At 42.9% G+C, this 6,000-nt stretch overlaps 1 long non-coding RNA gene across 1 annotated transcript in view; it reads right to left on the reverse strand.

Moving 5' to 3' along the window:
- Nucleotides 1-4,640, reverse strand: part of LOC112907819 (uncharacterized) — a 38,740-nt gene extending 34,100 nt beyond the window's left edge. The window contains exon 1 of the long non-coding RNA XR_012000038.1: nucleotides 4,454-4,640. This is a non-coding gene — a long non-coding RNA (uncharacterized lncRNA). The remainder of the gene's footprint in view (nucleotides 1-4,453) is intronic.
- Between the last annotated feature and the right edge of the window lie 1,360 nt (nucleotides 4,641-6,000).

Genomic DNA, 6,000 nt, shown 5'->3' on the forward strand with positions numbered 1-6,000 from the left:
GGAGACTCACCCATGCCATTTTACTATTTTGGAAGGAGAGAGACAACAAGTGCAGGGATGATGGCGGAGGCTGCTTTCAGGGTTATATTTAGAGGTTGACTCCTACAGTCAAATGGAATCCTAAGCAGCTTTTCAGGTGGGTGGAGCAGTTGCTTGGCTGGGCAATCTTTCTTTGGATACTGGGAACAGGACCTAAACCTTGGTCAAGGAGGATCTTTAGTTTGTCAGCAGGAGGAAATGTAAGAAGGTATACTTTCTGAGCTTAAATAAGCCCCCAGCCTCCACTCCAGCTGGAGCAGATTAAAATTTGTGGCCCCTTGGCATTTCCTGAGGAAATAGAATATTTTCCTTTCTCCCCAAAATGACAGGTCTCTTGTTCTGTCAGGAGGCATTAAGATTTGAGAATAAAGAAAGATGGGCCTAAAATTCATTTTGATTGAAACCAAACTTGGTCTGGTGCCTGTTCACAATGACCTTAGATAATTTTGCCTCATTACCCAGTGTGTTATGTTTGCATGTGGGGGAGGAGAGGGTCCTGGAAAAAAATTACTTGCTTAAGATATGACTAAGATATGGTCACTTGTCATTGGAGTTTGGGCTAGTGGTTCCACTTCTCTTGAGTATAGAAATATGGATGGGGATGGGCAGGAGATGAGAGGCAAGGAAAGATGAGAGCCTGTGTTCCACTTTCCTCTTATAAGGGAGCTCCAGAATGACCAAACATCCCTTTTCCCTCCTGTTACATGGGCCCTAGTTTCTCTTTGGTTTAAAGACTCTTGGCTCACACTGTCCCATTGCCCATACCCTCGTGAACACCTTCACTGATCAGCAGCAAGCAGAAAAATTAATTAATGTTGTTCATGTTGTGGCTTCTCCTCTTGTCCTTGGCAGAGATTCTCCAGGAAAAGCCCAGAGAGGGGAATGCTTCCTTAGAACCGCCATCTTATTTGGTGAATAGCCATAGCCGGGGTCTGTGCAGCTCAACACTCCTTCCTTAAAATCATCTTGTGAGAGTTTCTAATTGTCATACCCTAAGCACAATGTTACTGTTAACCTGAGTCCCCAATGTATTCTCCATTCTATTATATGGAAGTTGGACAACTGACATCAAGAAACAAAGATGATGCAAAAGCCAAATGTTTCTGGCACATGGCTGGTCACAAACACCTTGCCTCTCTCCAGGTTGCTAGTTCCTGTCTCCTGTCCCACCAGTTTCTCAGAATTCATCTACTTTTTCTCAACAGCTAGTGCTGCCAGCACCCTTTCTTCCACATTGAATTATTTATTCTTTCAACAAACATTTAAGCCACTACTTCCTATGTATCAGGGATATGAAGATGGAAGAGGATCTGGCTCTGTTTTCAAGAAGCCTCTAGTCTGGTGGGAATACACACATGCATATGCACTCGTGGTCTATCTTACAGGGGCTGGTGTGGGTGGTGGCACAGGTGTATACAACCTGGTGGTAACATGGAGTGAAGTGAGTATGAGTTGCCGGGAACGTGGAAACCAGGGAAACTACCCAGGGGAAATTACCCTGAGGATTAGGGAATAACGAGGGCTTTTCTAGGAAGATAAGAGAGAACAGAAGGAACAAAAGAGGATGGTAAATTCTGGGACTGGTGAGTAGCTACATGTGGTGGAGCCTAGGTGCCATGGGGGAGATGGCACATGGGGTTTGGCCTCCAGAGCTCCTGGGCTTGCTTAGGAAGCTGAGGAATTTCAGAGAGATTTCGATATTATCTCTTGACAGTTGTACATAGACTGATAGGAGAAGAGTTGACATCCTCCTACTACTCTGCAGTGGATGCTGTAAAATGCCCCCTGATCCTAGGCACCTGCTCCCCACCCCGCAGTCCCAACAAGCCGTTGGGTGTATTGCCTCCTCATGTTTCAGAATGGAGTTCTTCCCAGAAAAGTAGCTAAAGAGGGCTGCTTGTGTAAGACCCTGAGGTTGCGTAAAAGCTAGCTTCAGCCTGGGACAACCTAGGAGGGGCATCCTAGCCTCACGGGCATCCACTGACACTTTTGTTGTGACCACATCACAGCTTAGCTCCTCCTTTTGCCCAATGTCACTTCTTTTCCTCCCTCCCTGTTGGCATCCAAAGAGCCCCACTCAGTGAGCCACCGGCTGACGTATCCCCGTTTCAGAGCCTGGTTGCAGGGATCTCAGCCTGCGACACTCTTCCTTCACTCATCTGGAGACGTGGTGGCCTATCCCTCTCTTGGTTCACCCTCCAGGCCTTCAAGGCAGAACGGTGGTTGGGACTTTGGCACACCATGTTTTGCAAAGTTTCTGATTCTTACTGTACCCCTAAATCTTTCTCTAGGCACTTAAGAATTTTTGTTTTTATTTTTTTAAATTCAAGTATAATTAACAGTGTTGTACTAGTTTCAGGTGTACAATATAGTGATTCAACAATTCTGTACCTCATTACTCAGTACTTATCAAGGTAAATCTACTCTTAATCCCCCCCTAAATCTGTTGTACCTATTATCCCTCTCTAGAACCTTTTGAAGACTCCTCCGGTGTATGGCGAGAACATACTTAGGCTCTTCCCACATGAAAAGGGGAACCTTTGCTGCAGTGACCAGTTGAACCTATGGTTTTGTGGGATTCTCACTGGGAAATTGTGACCTGGTTTATTTGCTTAGCATCTGTCTTGACTCTTAACCGATTCAGAGGGAATCTCTCACTTAATATTTACAAAAGGCCATACAACTTAGAATTAAAAAAATAGGCAATAAATGCATGTAACACAAAGTTCATAAAGGTTTAAAAAAGTGGAGTAAGTAATAAATGCATATATCAAAATATTCAAAAGTGTACAAAATGATATAATGTCAGTATGCTACTTTTTTCCATCTCTAACCCTTTCGATACTTCCCTTTCCGCTCATCCTTACCCTGCACCCCACTGAGACAACCACTGAGAGTCGTTTTTTTTTAAGAAATACTTTTTTTTTATAAATTTATTTTTATTGGTGTTCAATTTGCCAACATATAGAATTACACCCAGTGTTCAGTCGTTTCTGTGCACTTCGCAAAGGTAAGAGATCTCTTCCATCCTCTTAGGTGAATTGATCTCCATTGACAAGGCCTTAATATATAAAGGCTGGGAACCAGGTGTGTTGTATAATTGAACTATTCTATATCTCAGGCTGTAGCTAATTTATAGATTTTTAGTGTTGGAGGGGTCATTAACAGATGCTTAGTTTGAGAAACCTTTCCTAATTTCCCTCAGGAAATGTTTAACCACTTGGAGATGCCACACTTTTGTATTTACATCTCAAGACATACTTTCCTTTTATATGTTAACCATAGCTTTTATCTTTCAATTATAAAATTGTATCACTTCACACCAGGAAATGCAGATAACCCATACCTACACAACACCATTGAGAGATAAACACCTTTACCTTGCTATACATACATACATACTTCTAGAACTTTCTGTGTGTCTACGTACATTTATATACATATTCTTTTAGAAAATAATGTCACACTCTGATAACCGTTTTCAACTTACTCTACTATATACTGTGAATATCTTTCTGTTTAAATTAACCAACATTTATATTGATTAGAGCAACCTGGCTGTTGTTATAAATAGATCTGATCATGCGATGGATGTGCACAGAAGTTTATTTCTTGCTCTTGTACCAGACCTGAACATGAATAGGCCACAAGGGCAGCTTTCCTTTTTAAGTGGGCATTTAGGGACTCAGGCTGTCTAACTATGTCCTTGCCATTCAACACATGACTTCTGGGGGTTGATGATCTTGCCATTTTAACCAGCCAGATGGAGGAAAGGGTCTGCAGGATCTCACAGGTGCATCAGGGCAAGTGGTGCACAACTTTCCATCCACTTTCCTACACTGACTAGGATTCAGGCACATGGCTTTACTTAACACTAGAGGAGGTTGGGAAGTCTATCTGGCTGTGTAGCCAGGAATAAGAGGAAGAATTTGGGTGAAAACCTGACAGCCTCTGTAGCATAGTTATTAATATAGATTATCTATGGTCTCATCCCTACAATACTCTGCACAACAATTGCTGCTGCTCTTTAGGTCTTTGCTGAAGGAATGAATGAAGACTACTAGTTGTGTTGTTCAGGTTTAATGAGATTCTAGTATTTTTGTTAAGGAGTATGCAAGAGACACCTCTCAGATCACGAAGGCAATGTGGAGTAGAAACCTGCCACCTGAGAAGGAAAAACCTTAAGGGAAAGGCAGGGTATTTAGCGTGGACTGGGAATAGAGGTGAAGAGAATAGAAACTTTCTGGAAGTGAAAAAGCATCCTGACTAGAAATAGTTGGATTTGCATTGTTAGGGCACCTGTATGATTTTTTTTTTTTTTTGCAAAGCTGGATAAAGCATATCTCTATAACCTTAATGGATCTGAACTGTAATCCTTCAAGTTTTCGTGGTCTATATATTCATACCTGCTTACCTTTGCAGAAGTTTTTTGTTGCTGTTCCCAAGAAGATGGATCTGCAGATGCATTGTTGAGGGCTTGCTCTGAGAAGTAGGGAAGGCTTGCAGCCTAGAAAAATGCCACAAGCCCCCAGGGGACCAGCAGTGGAGCTCTGGGGTGTACCCAGAGAGCAAGTGATTAGGACAGCTGGTATCCTGGTATTGCTGGTAGACAGCAGGATCAGAGCTTTTATTGATAAAAATAAATGTCAATTTTCCCATGTATTAAGCAATCTTGATAGTGATCCTATAAGGTGGGGACAGGGGCCTATGCCAATTCTCCACATGCCCTCTGCCCAGGAGAGCCTGAAAGGTTCATACTGTTCTGTTCCCCTTCTGCTAACCTAAGGACAGTGACTGGTGCCAAGACAGCTGGCAAAGGCAGCTGAAGCTGGGCTCGGAATTCCCTCCTCACTCCAAGCCTGGGTTTACTGTAGTGTCAGGAGCCAGTGAGTTCAGTGCATGATCTCCCATTCTGCATTGACCACTCGTGCCTTTCACTTTTACTCTGAGACCTCCAGTAGGGAATGGTTGATTTCTCACTGTGCAATCGGATCTCCCCACAAGTATACTTAACTCTTAGAAATCACCTAGATTCGGGGCTAGGTTTCCTCTTCCCTGTAAAAGGATAGAAGAACTCCTCTCATAGATTTTCATTACCAGTGAACTGTACTATTACAAGACCAAGAGCATAATTGCTGTGTTCCATTGTTGGCTTGGTCAGGGAGTGGACTGAGGACTTCTGGGCATCCCAAAGCCTTTGTTTATAGGATTGGTCACAACCGTCTGGGACATACAGAGCCCTGGGGGAATAGAGCAAAATACTGCTTAGCCCCCTCCCCCAGTATATCTTCAGGAGCTGGTGGCTAGCCAGCTAATATCTAGAGGCAGGTATATATCCTTTAAGACTTATGAATCCACCTTCTTGCCTTCTGTGAAGGGAGAGGGGGTGATTGAGCCAGGTAATTTCATTATTGGATAGAAGTTCTGGTCATTTAATATTTTACAACTTACACGAAGTCAGCTTAATGTGTTGAAGGCTACTTGGTTTTTCAGTGGAATTTTTAAATGGTGCAGCAGTTACTTTGGCTGCAGTCAAAGCTTGGAATGAGTCAGGTAAAGAGTATATATAGTTTCCTTCCAGTATTCCAAGTGGCACATGTAGTTATTAAGATTTAAAGCATTTTTGGCCTTCAGATCATAAAATTCCTAGAGCTAGGGGGAGGGGGTGGGGATGAAGGGACAAAGGAAAGGAAGGAGAAGGGTAAGAGGATTTTTATAAATGTCCTTAGCTGTTAAATAATACTATTTTATAGAGCACCGTCCACCTGAAAGCCTTGGAGCCCTTTGTGGGATCATACCATCAATCCTCATACCAGCCCCTCTAGGAGAAAAGAGGCAAATAGCAATGGACATAAAATATGGAAAAAGAAGAAGAAGAGGTGCTAAAGATGGATATTTCAGGTGATTGTCACTCAGGAAGTTTCTCACCATGAGAGTGGGGTCAGGTGTCCTAACCCCTTT

Source organism: Vulpes vulpes, chromosome 2 (genome assembly GCF_048418805.1).
Source record: "Vulpes vulpes isolate BD-2025 chromosome 2, VulVul3, whole genome shotgun sequence".
In the NCBI taxonomy this organism is placed as follows: Eukaryota; Metazoa; Chordata; class Mammalia; order Carnivora; family Canidae; genus Vulpes; species Vulpes vulpes.